Source organism: Haematobia irritans, chromosome 5 (genome assembly GCF_050003625.1).
Source record: "Haematobia irritans isolate KBUSLIRL chromosome 5, ASM5000362v1, whole genome shotgun sequence".
In the NCBI taxonomy this organism is placed as follows: domain Eukaryota; kingdom Metazoa; phylum Arthropoda; class Insecta; order Diptera; family Muscidae; genus Haematobia; species Haematobia irritans.
In genome coordinates this window covers 35383477-35400619 of record NC_134401.1, presented here as the reverse complement: position 1 = coordinate 35400619, position 17143 = coordinate 35383477, and the positions used below count along the sequence as shown (strand labels likewise).

General features: G+C 32.4%; 3 long non-coding RNA genes and 1 other non-coding gene across 4 annotated transcripts; all 4 read left to right on the top strand.

The window, feature by feature from the left end:
• Nucleotides 1-802: 802 nt before the first annotated feature.
• Nucleotides 803-4158, top strand: LOC142240429 (uncharacterized). Its single transcript, XR_012723272.1, has 2 exons — nucleotides 803-1086; nucleotides 4039-4158. It is a non-coding gene; the product is annotated as an uncharacterized LOC142240429 (long non-coding RNA).
• Nucleotides 4159-4364: 206 nt separating this feature from the next.
• LOC142240403 (uncharacterized) lies at nucleotides 4365-7630 on the top strand. Its single transcript, XR_012723264.1, has 2 exons — nucleotides 4365-4608; nucleotides 7519-7630. It is a non-coding gene; the product is annotated as an uncharacterized LOC142240403 (long non-coding RNA).
• A 145-nt stretch (nucleotides 7631-7775) lies between these two features.
• LOC142240402 (uncharacterized) lies at nucleotides 7776-16912 on the top strand. Its single transcript, XR_012723263.1, has 2 exons — nucleotides 7776-8092; nucleotides 16668-16912. It is a non-coding gene; the product is annotated as an uncharacterized LOC142240402 (long non-coding RNA).
• TRNAP-AGG (transfer RNA proline (anticodon AGG)) lies at nucleotides 11226-11297 on the top strand. Its single transcript has one exon. It is a non-coding gene; the product is annotated as a tRNA-Pro (tRNA).
• Nucleotides 16913-17143: the final 231 nt, after the last annotated feature.

Below are 17143 nucleotides of genomic sequence, written 5' to 3'. Positions count from 1 at the left end.
TACATTGACATCACGTACCAAATTTCAACAGGATCGAATCGAATTTTCACCTCCAGAAAACTCCAGAAATCTAATTTGGGGATCAGTTCATAGGGGAGATTTTCCCCTCCAAGAACCTTCGGAAGTCGAATCTGGGAATCGGTGTAAATGGTAGATTAAATACCTATGTAAGCGTGAGGGCTTGATAGGTTTATATAGAGGAGTCGTTATGTAATAATAACCCAATATGGACCAATGTGTGAACTATAGTGCTAACAACGTAATTTGTAAATACAATTACGATTTTAGTCACTTTAGCAACCAATTTTGTTATATGGACAAACATTTTGTTATATCAACAAAAATTTTATTGAACTAAAAATTTTTTGTAACAACAATTTATTGTTAGCTCAAAAATTATAATATTATTTTCTGTGTATACTTAGAGAGCATATCGCACATCAAATTGTAACCGGATCGGAATTTTTCCTCCAGGAGGCTCCATAAATAAAATCTGGGGGTCAGTTTTTTATGTAGGATATATATAGTTATGGACCGATATGGACAAATTCTGCACTCCAGTTAGAGAGCAAAACCTAATAATGTTGTACCTTCTGGAAATTGTTAACGTTTCTTGAAACAATGGCCAATTATACATTAAAAGGAATGCAAAAATTCTGTGAAAGAAACGCACAATAGAAATTTCAAATATTTTTTGCAAATATTTTTATACAAATATTTAAGCTTAAATATTTAAAAACCAGACCTTCATATGCAAAGATATTTCCAATTATCTTTATATTTGCAGATCTGTTTCTTTGTGTTTATGGAATTTTGGAATTTGTTTTTATTTCTATATAAATTGGACTCAAATATGGAAAAAATGCAAGCAGTTGAAAAATTAACTTTAATAACTTAACACCCTAGTAATTGATAACAAAAATGCAATTCAATTTACTTGGAAAGATATGTGCCTTATTGGCCATAATTGGCATGGCAAGTGCTAATATAATTGATGTTCCACCTAGAGCATGTCCACCTGGTTATGGTCGTGATATAAATGGCGAATGTGTTCCTATATTTCGTTAAGGGGTTACATCAATGAGGGTAAGTTTGGGCAATAATATCCCAGCAAAAAATGGAGCACTATTTCAGCACGATTGTAAGGGAGAGAGGCAGTACAAACTGGTTACAAAACAACCCTCCACCACAGGATGGGGGATATATTAACTTTGTTATTCCGTTTGTAACACATCGAAATATTCGAAGACCCGATAAAGTATATATTCTGGGTCGTGGTGAAATTCTGACTCGATTTGAGCATGTCCGTCCGTCCGTCTGTTGAAATCACGCTCACTTCCGAACGAAACAAGCTATTGACTTGAAACTTGGCATAAGAAGTTGTTATTGATGTAGGTCGAATGGTATTGCGAATGGGCCATATCGGACCCATTTTACGTATAGCCCCCATATAAACCGATCCCCAGATTTGACCTCCGGAGCCTCTTAGAGGAGCAAAATTCATCCGATCCAGTTGAAAATTGGTACATAGTGTCAGTATATGGTCTCTAACAACCAAGCAAAAATTGGTCCATATCGGTCCATAATTATATATATCCCCCATATAAACCGATCCCAAGATTTGAATTCCGGAGCCTCTGAGAGGAGCAAAATTCATCTGATCCAGTTGAAATTTGGTACATGGCGTCAGTATATGGTCTCTAACACCCAAGCAAAAATTGGTCCATATAGGTCCATAATTATATCTAGCCCCCATATAAATCGATCCCCAGATTTGACCTCCGGAACCTCTTGGAGGAGAAAAATTCATCCGATCCAGTTGAAATTTAATACATGGCGTCAGCATATGGTCTCTAACAACGAAGTAAAAATTGGTCCATATAGGTCCATAATTATATATAGGCCCCATATAAACCCCAGATTTGACCTCCGGAGCCTCTTGGAAGAGCAAATTTAATCCGATCCGGTCGAAATTTGGTACGTGCTGTTGGTATATGGTATCCATAATTATATATAGCCCCCATATAAACCGATCTCCAGATTTGAACTCCGGAGCCTCTTGGAGGAGCAAAATTCATCATATCCAGTTGAAATTTGGTACGTGGTGTTAATATATGGTCTATAACAACCACGCAAAAATTGGTCCATATCGGTCCATAATTATATATAGCCCCCATATAAACCGATCCCCAGATTTGACCTCCGAAGCCTCTAGAGGAGCAAAATTCATCCGATCCAGTTGAAATTTGGTACATGGTGTTAGTACATGGTCTATAACAACCATGCAAAAATTAGTACATATAGGTCCATAATTATATATAGCCCCCATATAAACCGATCCCCAGATTTGAACTCCGGAGCCTCTTGGAAGAGCAAATTTAATCCGATCCGGTCGAAATTTGGTACGTGCTGTTGGTATATGGTATCCATAATTATATATAGCCCCCATATAAACCGATCCCCAGATTTGACCTCCGGAGCCTCTGAGAGGAGCAAAATTCATCCGATCCTGTTGAAATTTAGTACATGGTGTTAGTATATGGTCTCTAACAACCACGCAAAAATTGGTCCATATCGGTCCATAATTATATATAGCCCCATATAAACCGATCCCCAGATTTGACCTCCGGAGCCTCTTAGAGGAGCAAAATTCATCCGATTCAGTTGAAATTTGGTACGTGGTGTTAATATATGGCCTATAACAACCATGCAAAAATTGGTCCATATCGGTCCATAATTATATATAGCCCCCATATGAATCGATCCCCAGATTTGATCTCCGGAGCCTCTTAGAGGAGCAAAATTCATCCGATCCAGTTTAAATTTGGTACGTAGTGTCAGTATATGGTCTCTAACAACCAAGCAAAAATTGGTCCATATAGGCCCATAATTATATATAGCCCCCATATAAACCTATCTCCATATTTGACCTCCGGAGCCTCTTGGAGGAGCAGAATTCATCCGATCCAGTTGAAATTTGGTACGTGCTGTTAGTATATGGTATCTAACAACCATGCAAAAATTGGTCCATATCGTTCCATAATTATATATAGCTCCCATATAAATCGATCACCAGATTTGACCTCCGGAACCTCTTGGAGGAGCAAAATTCTTCCAATTCGGTTGAAATTTGGTACATTGCGCCAGTATATGACCGATAACAGCCATGCAAAAATTGGTCCATATCGGTCTATAGTTATATATAGCCAATTGCCAATCACACAAAAATTGGTCCATATCGCCAAAAATAATCTACCAAAATATTATTTTTATAGAAAATTTTATCAAAATTTTGTTACTATAGAAAATTTTGTCAAAATTTTATTTCTATAGAATATTTTGTCAAAATTTTATTTCTATACAAAATTTTATTTCTATAGAAAATTTTGTTAAAATTTTATTTCTATAGAAAATTTTGTCAAAATTTTATTTCTATACAAAATTTTATCAAAATTTTATTTCTATAGATAATTTTGTCAAAATTTTATTTCTATAGAAAATTTTGTCAAAATTTTATTTCTATAGAAAAATTTGTCAAAATTTTATTTCTATAGAAAATTTTATTTCTGTAGAAAATTTTGTCGAACTGAATTATATACGTCTTTAATCGACCTTTTTTGTTTAATATATTCCCCGTATGGACTATCTTACAATTTAGAAGACGGTGTTACGGATTTTTTAAGATACCTTGCCATCGGCGAGTGACCGCAACACAAGTAATTCGATTGTGGGTGACAGTCTTTAGTAGAAGTTTCTACGCAATCAATGGTGGAAGGTACATAAGATTCGGCCTGGCCGAACTTACGGCCGTATATACTCGTTTACGTTATTGCCACCGATTCATGCAGTGTGGATGCACTGCCTACTTTTTTGTATACCAAAAAGCGCAACTAAACTCTTACTGCTGAAGTGTTTTTTGCTGGGATAGGTGACAGTTGTGGGATCTATAAGACATACGAGTATTGAATACAAAATTTTACTGCTGGAAAATTTTACAAATGAATAAGTCATTGTTCTTTTTTTCTAATTTTTTTTCAGGTATTTACAAATACACGAGTTCCAAAAATTTTGATGCATTAAAGTTTTTGTACTAAATTGATACGATAATATGTAAATCCTTGTTAAAATAAAGCTGAATAATAAACAACAAGTAAAAAATGTTTAATGTTCTGAGAAAATTAAAAACATATATGGAATCAATGGATATCATATTAGTCGATTATTTTTTCTAATTGTAGGGAGCTGTACGAGTATATTAGAAAATAACCATTTTCTCCTCAAAACCTTTTTTTGAAATTTATTAAATAAAACGTCATTCCTATTATCAGTACTATTGGCAATCCTGTTGAAATGGAAAAATAGTTTTCCACACTTGAGGTCTTTGGCATTCCAATTCAGTTAGCATTGAAGGATTATTACAAAAGGTTATCGCGCAATTGTTTCGCCATCACAAACAGCAATGATTACACCTTTTATAAAAAATATTATTAAAAATCTTCTACTATTGACATTTATTATGCTCATGATACATGGCATGATGTTCCAGTGCCCACCAGGAAGAGAATACGTTCGTGGAAAATGTCGTCTTAGAATTTAATTGAATAGAAGGTAACTATAAACTGAAGAATTTAATATTTATATAATATAAATATAAATATAACATTTGTCCTATATTATTTCTATACAAAATTTTGTCAAAAACTTTATTTGTATAGAAAATTTTGTCAACATTTTATTTCTATAGAAAATTTTGTCAAAATTTTTATGCCCTCCACCATAGGATGGGGGTATATTAACTTTCTCATTCCATTTGTAACACATCGAAATATTGCTCTAAGACCCCATAAAGTATATATATTCTGGGTCGTGGTGAAATTCTGAGTCCATCTAAGCATGTCCGTCCGTCCGTCTGTTGAAATCACGCTAACTTCCGAACGAAACGAGCTATTGACTTGAGACTTGGCATAAGTAGTTGTTATTGATGTAGGTCAAATGGTATTGCGAATGTGCTATCACAATGGACTGAATAGTCTAGGTGAGCCTGACATTTAATCGGGCTGCCACTTTAACCTAACCATCGTTCCATAATTATATATAGCCCCCATATAAATCGATCCCCAGATTTGACCTCCGGAACCTCTTGGAGGAGCAATATTCATCCGATTCGGTTGAAATTTGGTACATTGCGCCAGTATACGGCCGTTAACAGCCATGCAAAAATTGGTCCATATCGGTCTATAGTTATATATAGCCAATGGCCAATCACACAAAAATTGGTCCATATCGCCAAAAATAATCTACCAAAATTATATTTCTATAGAAAATTTTATCAAAATTTTATTACTATAGAAAGTTTTGTAAAAATTTTATTTCTATAGAAAATTTTATCAAAATTTTATTTCTGTAGAAAATTTTGTCAAAATTTTGTTTCTATAGAAAATTTTGTCAAAATTTTATTTCTATAGAAAATTTTATCAAAATTTTATTTCTATAGAAAATTTTGTCAAAATTTTATTTCTATAGAAAATTTTGTCAAAATTTTATTTCTATAGAAAATTTTGTCAAAATTTTATTTCTATAGAAAATTTTGTCAAAATTTTATATCTATAGAAAATTTTGTCAAAATTTTATTTCTATAGAACATTTTGTCAAAATTTTATTTCTATAGATAATTTTGTCAAAATTTTATTTCTATAGATAATTTTGTTAAAATTTTATTTCTATAGAAAATTTTGTCAAAATTTTATTTCTATAGAAAATTTTGTCGAACTGAATTATACGTCTTTAATCGACCTTTTTTTGTTTAATATATTCCCCGTATGGACTAACTTACTATTTAGAAGACGGTGTTAAGGATTTTTATACCCACCACCATAGAATGGTGACGGGGGTATAATAAGTTTGTCATTCCGTTTGTAACACATCGAAATATCGATTTCCGACTATATAAAGTATATATATTCTTGATCAGGGAGAAATTCTAAGACGATATAACGATGTCCGTCTGTCCGTCTGTCTGTCTGTCTGTCTGTCTGTCTGTCTGTCTGTTGTAATCACGCTACAGTCTTCAATAATGAAGCAATCGTGCTGAAATTTTGCACAAACTCGTCTTTTGTCTGCAGGCAGGTCAAGTTCGAAGATGGGTTATATCGGTCCAGGTTTTGATATAGTCCCCATATAAACCGACCTCCCGATTTGGGGTATTGGGCTTATAGAAATCGTAGTTTTTATCTAATTTGGCTGAAATTTGAAATCTAGAGGTATTTTATGACCATAAAGAGGTGTGCCAAAAATGGTGAGTATCGGTCCATATTTTGGTATAGCCCCCATATAGACCGATTTCCCAATTTTACTTCTTGGGCTTCTAGAATCCGAAGTTTTTATCCTATTTGCCTGAAATTGGAAATCTAGAGGTATTTTCGGGTCATAAAGAGGTGTACCAAAAATGGTGAGTATCGGTCCATGTTTTGGTATAGCCCCCATATAGACCGATCTCCCGATTTTACTTCTTGGGCTTATAGAAACCGTAGTTTTTATCCAATTGGAAATCTAGAGGTATTTGAGGACCATAAAGAGGTTTGCCAAAAATGGTGAGTATCGGTCCGTATTTTAGTATAGCCCCCATAAGAACGATCTCCCAATTTACCTCCTTAGGTTTGTAGAAACCGTAGTTTTTTTCCGATTTGCCTGAAATTGTAAATATTCTGGTATTTAAGGCTCACAAAAACGTATATCGGATTAAGTTTTTATCGGTACATTTGGTAATGCCTCCATATAGACCGATTTCACTTCTTGAGATTTTAGAAGGCGCACTGATCATGAAAATTGCTCTATGTAAAATTTACAGATTTTATTTCTCGGGTGAAAATCTACGGATTTAAGATTTCAAATCAAGACGTTATTTTATAATTTTCTTGCACACTTACAAGAGATGTTAATGATTCCTCTAAAACTCAAACAAAAATGGTTCTTATAAATCCAGAATCTGATATAGTCTTCATAGGTAAAATCTTTAAATTTATCTTCGTGAAGTGTACTGGTTGAACTGCTCTGCTTGATCTGATCAAACCCTCTGAAATTTCAATGGAAACCCTAATATTTGATGCATGGTGGTGGGTGTTTAAGATTCGGCCCGGCCGAACTTACTGCTGTATATACTTGTTTAAGATACCTTGCCATGGGCAAGTGTTCCGCAACACAAGTAATTCGATTGTGGGTGACCGTCTTTAGTAGAAGTTTCTACGCAATCAATGGTGGAAGGTACATAAGATTCGGCCTGGCTTACGGCCGTATATACTCGTTTACGTTATTGCCACCGATTCATGCAGTGTGGATGCATTGCCTACTTTATTGTATACCAAAAAGCGCCACTAAACTCTTACTGCTGAAGTATTTTTTGCTGGGTTAGGTGATAGTTGTGGGATCTATAAGACATACAAGTATTGAATATAAAATTTTACTACTGGAAAATTTTACAAATGAATAAGTCATTGTTCTTTTTTTTCTAATTTTTTTCAGGTGTTTACAATTACACGAGTTCCAAACATTTTGATGCATTAAAGTTTTTGTACTAAATTGATACGATAATATGTAAATCCTTATTAAAATAAAGCTGAATAATAAACAACAAGTGAAAAATGTTTGATGTTCTGAGGAAATTAAAATCATATATGGAATCAATGGATATGATATTAGTCGATTATTTTTTTTTTTTAATTGTAGGAAGCTGTACGAGTATATTAGAAAATAACCATTTTCTCCTCAAAACATTTTTTTGAAATTTATTAAATAAAACTTCATTCCTATTATCAGTACTATTGGCAATCCTGTTGAAATGGAAAAATAGTTTTCCACACTTGAGGTCTTTGGCATTCCAAGTCAGTTAGCATTGAAGGATTATTACAAAAGGTTGTCGCGCAATCGTTTCGTCATCACAAACAGCAATGATTACACCTTTTATAAAAAATATTATTAAAAATCTTCTACTATTGACATTTATTATGCTCATGATACATGGCATGATGTTCCAGTGCCCACCAGGAAGAGAATACGTTCGTGGAAAATGTCGTCTTAGAATTTAATTGAATAGAAGGTAACTATAAACTGAAGAATTTAATATTCAATGGGAGCTATAATGATATTTGATTCGATATAGATATAGGAGCCCCTATAGGGCTGTCATCGATTTTTATAAATCCCGGGATTCGGCATTTAAAAATATTGGATCTCGGAATTTTTTTTCGTAGTCTCAAAATTGTTGGGATTCTTTAAATTTTTTTACTAAGAACAATATATAGCATCATTTTCATTTCATTTCAAATAGGGAGGCTTTTAGTAAAACACACATTACGACAACAAAAATGAATAAAATAAAAAGAAAACTTAGTTGAACCTGTTTAAGAGCCTTTGCAGCATATGCTGAATTTTACCGTATAACGTTTTTTATTTGAAATATTGCATAATTTCTACTGGAAGTCGAGTCTGAATTTGGAAAATAAAGTTGTCGTTAACTCGTTTTTAAAAAACTTTGATAGCATATTAAAACAAAAAGCTAAAAAAATGAAAGTATCCTTACTTGAATTCTCCGCTTCTTTGGCTCGGAATCAATACCAAAATTGTTAAAGTAAAAACAAAACCTTTGGAACCGGGCATGCTTTTTTTCAGTTAAAAATTACATCAAAATAAAAAATCTTTTCTTAATTAAAAACAAGTACATACGATCGTAAGTTCGGCCAGGCCGAAGCTTATGTACCCTCCACCATGGATTGCGTAGAAACTTCTACGAAAGATTGTCATCAACTATCGAAATACTTGGGTTGTGGAAATACTTTCCGATGGCAAGGTATCATAAAACTACTTAACATCGTATTCGGTTTATCTGAGGGCTAATATAACTATAGATCGATATGGACCTAATAAGGCATGTTTGTTAAAGGTCATATACTAGCACAATGTACCAAATTTCAACTTAATCGGATGAAATTTTCTTCTCTTTGAGGCTCCGCAAGCCAAATCTGGTGATCGGTTTAATAAATAAAAATTGTTACACAATTTTCTATATAAATAAAATGTTGACAAAATTTTCTATAGAAACAACATTTTAACAAAATTTTCTATAGAAATACAATTTTGACAAAATTTTCTATAGATATAAAATTTTGACAAAATTTTCTATAGAAATAAAATTTTGACAAAATTTTCTATAGTAATAAAATTTTGACAAAATTTTCTATAGAAATAACATTTTGAAAAAATTTTCTATAGAAATAAAATTTTGACAAAATTTTCCATCGAAATAAAATTTTGACAAAATTTTCCATAGAAATAAAATTTTGACAAAATGTTCTATAGTAATAAAATTTTGACAAAATTTTCTATAGCAATAAAATTTTGACAAATTTTCTATAGAAATAAAATTTTGACAAAATTTTCTATAGTAATAAAATTTTGACACAATTTTCTATAGAAATAACATTTTGACACAATTTTCTATAGAAATAACATTTTGACAAAATTTTCCATAGAAATAAAATTTTGACAAAATTTTCTATAGAAATAAAATTTTGACAAAATTTTCTATAGAAATAAAATTTTGACAAAATTTTCTATAGAAATAAAATTTTGACAAAATTTTCTATAGAAATAAAATTTTGACAAAATTTTCCATAGAAATAAAATTTTGGACCAATTTGTGATTGGGGATCGGTTATATATAGCTATAGACCAATTTTATCATAGTTGTTAGCGGCCATATACTAACACCACGTTCCAAATTTCAACCGGATTGGATAAATTTTTCTCCTCGAACAGGCTCCAGAGGTCAAATCTGGGGAACGGGTGATATGAGGGCTATATATAATTATGGACCGATATGGACCAATTTTTGCATGGTTATTAGAGACCATATACTTACACGACGTACCAAATTTCAACCGGATCGGAAAAATTTTGCTCTTCCAAGAGGCTCCGGAGTTCAAATCTGGGGATCGGTTTATATGGGGGCTATATATAATTAATTTTTGCGTGGTTGTCATATACCATATACGTATACCTCGTACCAAATTTCAACCGGGTCGGATGAATTTAACTCCTCCAAGAGGCTCCGAAGTTCAAATCTGGGGATCGGTTTATATGGGGCTATATATAATTATGGACTGATATGGACCAATTTTTGCATGGTTATTAGAGACCATATACTTACACGACGTACCAAATTTCAGCCGGATCGGATGAAATTTGCTTCTCTTAGAGGCTCTGCCAGCAAAATCTGAGCGTCGGTTTATATGGGGGCTATACGTAAAAGTGGTCCGATATGACCCATTTGCAATACCATCCGACCTACATCAATAACAACTACTTGTGCCAAGTTTCAAGTCGATAGCTTGCCTCGTTCGGAAGTTAGCGTGATTTCAACAGACGGACGGACGGACATTCTCAGATCGACTCAGAATTTCACCACGACCCAGAATATATATACTTTATGGGGTCTTAGAGCAATATTTCGATGTGTTACAAACGGAATGACAAAGTCAATATACCCCCCCATCCTATAGTGGAGGGTATAAAAATAAAATAAAAATTTCTTTATTAAAAAATTTTATGAAATAAGCGTGGGTATAAACATTGGTCATTGATGTTTATGCCCACACTACTCAAAAAAAGTAAAAATGCACTACGGCATGGTTAATATGGCAATGATTTGACGCCAATGAATTGTTTTTTTCTTTTAGTTACTTATAGTATTGAGTTAAAATTTTCAGTAAAATGTCGTTACTTTAACAACGCGTTATGGAAATCTCCAAAAAATTAAATATGTACAAATGTCACTCAGGTTAGTTCGTTTTCCTTTAAAATAATTTACTTTTTTTCTCTGTAGATTAGATTTGATGTATACGACTAGTGAATTCTACTCTAACATTTCCATTCCATTTCCATATTTAGACAGCTCAGGCGTATAGTTATAAAGGCCTGGCGCCCAAAACCTACAGTGGTTAGTGGTTGTTTCATCAAATGTTGTTGTTGTTGTACACATTTCTTAGCGAATGCTGTCGAAAACATTTTGTCGCATTGACTCCGTATAACATGTTTATAAAAATAGTGGTGTTGTTGTTATTGTTGTAATCATGATTTCATGTTGAATGAGAGAATGAGCAATGAGTGAAGAAGTTAAGTGTGTGTGTCGGCCTTTGTGTTTGTGTTCCATAGTAAATGTAGTTTTTTGAACCGGCTCGTTGGTCTAGGGGTATGATTTCCGCTTAGGGTGCGGGAGGTCCCGGGTTCAAATCCCGGACGAGCCCAATTGAGTAAGTTTTTTTTTTAATTTTATTTAAATATTATTTTTTAATTTTTTTTTTCTAAGTGTAAATTTAATTATTCTTGTGTGTTTCTAATTCAAAGCAAGGTTAAGTCGAAAGTATATACGGCGAAATATATTTTTTTCTTAAAGTGGGTATTAAGATCGAGTTTAGCCGCTAATTTTCACTAAAGTGAAAACTAAATGAGTAAAAAACGTCATAAAATTATACATATTTGTCGCAGATTTCATTATAACTTGATGGGGAATATCCCAATGCAAATTTTCCCAATGCAAATTTTAAAATGGATTATTAAAGAAAAGTAATCGTGAAAAAATGACGATTTTAGCGGCTAAACTCGAACTTAATACCCACCTTTAGGAGTAAATCATATTAGTTCAATCAAAAAAAATTGTCAAAATTTTATTTCTATAGAAAATGTGGCCAAAATTTTATTTCCATGGAAAATTTTGTTAATTTTTTCTATAGAAAATTATGCCCAAATTTTTTTTTGTCAAAATTTTGTTTTTATTTTTAATTTTCTCAAAATTTTATTTCTATAGACAATTTTCTTAAAATTTTATGTCCATAGAGAACTTTCTCAAAATTGTATTTCTATAGAAAATTGTGTCCAAATATTAGTTTGTCAAAATTTTATTTCTATAGAAAATTTTTTCAAAATTTTATTTCCATAGAAAATTTTGTCAAAGTTTTATTTCTATAGAAAATTTTGTCATTATTTTTTTTTTTTTTTTTTTGTGGAAGATGTGGTGAAAATTTTATTTCCATAGAAAATGTTGTTAAAACATTATTTCCATAAAAAAATTTTCCCCAATGTTTTTTCTATAGAAAACTTTTTCTAAATTTTATTTCTATGGAAAATTTGGCCACATTTTATTTGTACAGAAAATTTTCTCAAAATATTATATAATAGAAAATGCAGCCAAAATTTTATTTCTGCAGTGTTGTCCAAATATTATTGCTATAGAAAAATTTTGTAAATTTTTATACCCTTCACCACTACTGTGGTACAGGGTATAATAAGTTTGTGCATTTGTATGTAACGCCAAGAAGGAGTAATCATAGACCAACCTTTTAGTATACGGATCGGTTTAGAATTAAATTCTGAGTCGATTTAGCGATGTCCGTCTGTCTGTCTGTCCGTCTGTCTGTCCGTCTGTCTGTCTGTCTGTCTGTTGATGTATTTTTGTGTGCAAAGTACAGCTCGCAGTTTTAGTCCGATTGTCCTAAAATTTGGTATTGGGTCCTGTTTCGGCTCAAAGACGATCCCTATTGATTTTGGAAAAAATCGGTTCAGATTTAGATATAGCTGCCATATATATTTTTCGCCGATCTGGTCATAATTGGCGTGTATATCAACCGATCTTCCTCAAATTCCGTACATCCGAATATTTTATGGGTCTCGAAAAACTTGCAAAATACCAGCCAAATCGGTTCAGATTTAGATATAGCTCTCATATATAGCTTTCGCCCGATTTACACTCATTTGCCCAAAAAGGCCAATTTTTAACTCCGATTTAGTTGAAATTTTGCACAGGGGGTAGAATTAGCATTGTTACTATGCGTGCCAAATTTGGTTGAAATCGGTTCAGATTTGGATATATCTCCCATATATAGCTTTCGCCCGATTTACACTCATATGACCACAGAGGCCAATTTTTAACTCCGATTTAGTTGAAATTTTGCACAGGGAATAGAATTAGCATTGTAGCTATGCGTGCCAAATTTGGTTCAGATTTAGATATAGCTCCCATATATAGCTTTCGCCCAATTTACACTCATATGTCCACAGAGGCCAATTTTTAACTCCGATTTAGTTGAAATTTTGTACAGGGAGTAGAATTAGCATTGTTGCTATGCGTACCAAATTTGGTTGAAATCGGTTCAGATTTAGATATATCTCCCATATATAGCTTTCGCCCGATTTACACTCATATGTCCACAGAGGCCAATTTTTAACTCCGATTTAGTTGAAATTTTGCACAGGGAGGAGAATAAGCATTGTTGCTATGCATGCCAAATTTGGTTGAAATCGGTTCAGATTTAGATGTAGCTCCCATATATATGTTTTTCTGATTTCGACAAAAATGGTCAAAATACCAACATTTTCCTTGTAAAATCGCCACTGCTTAGTCGAAAGGTTGTAAAAATGACTCTAATTTTCCTAAACTTCTAATACATATATATCGAGCGATAAATCATAAATCAACTTTTTTGAAGTTTCCTTAAAATTGCTTCAGATTTAAACGTTTCCCATATTTTTTTACTAACATTGTGTTCCACTCTAGTGCATTAGCCGACTTAAATTTTGAGTCTATAGATTTTGTAGAATTCTATCAAATTCTTCCAGATCGAGTGATATTTAAATTTATGTATTTGGGACAAACCTTTATATATAGCCCCCAACACATTTGACGGATGGGATATGGTATCGAAAATTTAGATCTACAAAGTGGTGCAGGGTATAATATAGTCGGCCCCGCCCGACTTTAGACTTTCCTTACTGGTTTTTCTATAGAGAATGTGGCCAAAATTTTATTTCTATGGCAAATGTTGTCCAAAAATTTTTTTCAATTTTTGTTCTACCGAAAACGTGACCAAAATTTATTTCTATAGCAAATTTTGTCAAAATTTTATTTCGATAGAAAATTTTCTCAATATTTTATTTCGATATTTATTTATTCGAATATTATTTCCAAAACGTGGGCAAAATTTATTTCTATAGCACATTTTGTCAAAATTTTATTTCGATAGAAAATTTTCTCAATATTTTATTTCGGTAGAAAATGTTGTCCGAATATTATTTCCATAGAAACTTTTGGCCAATTTTATTTCTATAGAAAATTTTGTCAAAATTTTATTTCAATGGAAAATTTTGTCAAAACTATATTTCGATAGACAATTTTCTAAAAATTTTTAGGTAGGTTAGGTTAAGTATAGTGGCAGCCCGATATTTAGGGCTCACTTATGGTGTTTTTTTTTCTGCAAAAAGTGCTTTGCCTTCGTTTTGTTTGTACAGAATGCGCAATTTTAAAATGTTGCCTGCAACCTAAAAAATGCTATCATTTCAGAGGGCAGAAAAGAATTCAAAGGAGCAATCAGGGCACTCGCAGCACTCTCGTTTGTCGGCAGTGCTGAATGTGTCCGCAATTTGCCTCTACGCGTAGCACTATTTTCATAACAGAATTTGAAGTCTTTTCGCACTTTTGCCTATTTTTTAGTAAAGAACCTAAAAGGTACATTTTCCGGACAAGAAAAGAAAACACCATTAGACTATTCCGTCCAATGTGATGCCTTATCATTGAGTTTATGTTAAACTCAATGACATTGAATCAGGCAGCATAGGAAATTTTCTCAAAATTTTATTTCTATAATTATTTTCTCAAATTTTTTTTAATGGAAACTTTTGTCAATATATTGTTTTTTTTTTTTTGGAAAATGTGGCCAAACCTTTATTTTCATAGAAAATTTTGTCAAAATTTTATTTCCATAGAAAATGTTGTCAAAATTGTTTCCCATAGAAAATTTGCCTCAAATTTTACTTCTATAGAAAACATTGTCCAAATTCTATTTCTATAGAAAATTTTTATACCCTCCACTATAGGATGGGGATATATTAACTTTGTCATTCCGTTTGTAACACATCGAAATATTGCTGTAAGACCCCATAAAGTGTATATATTCTGTGTCGTTGTGAAATGAGCATGTCCGTCCGTCCGTCCGTCTGTTGAAATCACGCTAACTTCCGAACGAAACAAGCTATCGACTTGAAACTTGGCACAAGTAGTTTTTATTGATGTAGGTCGGATGGTATTGCAAATGGGCCATATCGGCCCACTCTAAGAGAAGCAAATTTCATCTGAAATTTGGTACATGTTGTCAGCATACGATTTCTAACAACCATGCAAAAATTGGTCCATATCGGTCCATAATTATATATAGCCCCCATATAAACCGATCCCCCCGATTTGGCTTGCGAGGCCTCTAAGCGAAGCAAATTTCATCCGATCCGGCTGAAATTTGGTACATGGTGTTAGTATATGGTCTCTAACAACCATGCAAAAATTGGTCCACATCGGTCCATAATTATATATAGCCCCCATATAAACCGATCCGCCGATTTGACCTCCGGAGCCTCTTGGAAGACCAAAATTCATCTGATTCAGTTGAAATTTGGTACGTGGTGTTAATATATGGCCTCAAACTCTCATGCAAAAATTGGTTGAAATCGGTCCATAATTATATATAGCCCCCATATAAACCGATCCCCAGATTTGACCTCCGGAGCCCCTTGGAAGAGCAAAATTCATCCGAATCGGTTGATATTTTGTACGTGATGTTAGTATATGGTATTCAGGAATTGGTTCATATCAGTGCACAAAATTTTCCATCGAAATAAAATTTGGACAAAATTTTACAATTTTGACAAATTTTTCTATAGAAATAAAATTTTTACAACAGTTTCTATAGTAATAAAATTTTGACAAAAATTTCTATACAAATAAAATTTTGATATATAAGTTTTGCTCTAGTGACGACCATGATTATGAACCGATATTCTCAAAATTGTATTTCTGGAGAAAATGTTCTCCAAATTTTATTTCTATAGAAAATTTTGTTCAAATTTTATTTCTATAGAAAATTAAATGTTACCTCTTAGTTGGGGTGGAAGATTTTGCAAAATCTAGTAAAACATCAAGGATTCTAACAATCTACCAAACAGTAAAAAATCAACCATTTTTAGTAGAATTCTACCAACTGTGGCAACCGTCAACACGAATCTGAAGATGGGTTTTATATGAAACGATACATAGTTGTAGATAATACGTAGTGGGAGGATAACTACTGACATTACATATCGGATTTTAGACCAGATTCGGGGACTGCTAAAACTACTGACAATTTGTTGTTTCAGTCAAAGTTTTAATAAAAACTTATTTTGAATTAAATTAAAAATTAGTTTTTCAAAATTAAATTTAAATGAAACAAAAAGTTGTTAATATTTTTTCTATAAAATGAACAAGTTTTGATGGGGAAATGTAAATTAAAATTGTAAATCAAGTGACCATTCATATCTAAAGTTATTATTGCTACGATAAATATTTTAAAAAATAACCCTATTGAAAATGTCACAAAAAAACGGATGAAACATCAAGGAAACCATGAAATAAATTTGTTTTATTTGCATCTTTTAAAAGTCGACCATAAATAGCCGTGGGAAAAGATTTAAAAACATAAATATTGCATTAATCCTAAAAGAAAATAAATTTATTATAATTGACATAAAATTTTATAATTTTCTTTTTTTTCGTACTTTCATACTCTTTTCCGGCAACGCGATCCATCTACAAGTATGTAACCTGGTTGACAGTGTGGTAATAATGTCAACAAACTTTGTAAAACTGGAGTAAATGGCTCATCGTCTGATGTTGGGATTCGTACTAGCGGCAATTGAGGTTGAAGTTCTGCCATAAGCGGTTCGAGATCATCTACAGATTTGGTTACAGTAGCAATTTCCAGTGAAACCGGAACTTGAATTTCATCTAAATTTATTTCTTCACTAACTACAGCACATAATAAAGTAACTATTAAAACAATATTGTAATGTTTCATTTTATTTTTTTTGGTTAGCAGAATAAAATTTTAATAATTTTCGATATGATATAGTAGATACAAAAACTGGTTTTTGTATTTTTGTTTAAAACTTTTAATGAAATGCAATCACTCAATAAGAACTAAAGATGCTAACTGAATAGACCTATACTAAATAAAAGGCAAATGAGCATTTTTTTTCGTTGTTTATTCTTTTGGATTTTTGGAATAAAATA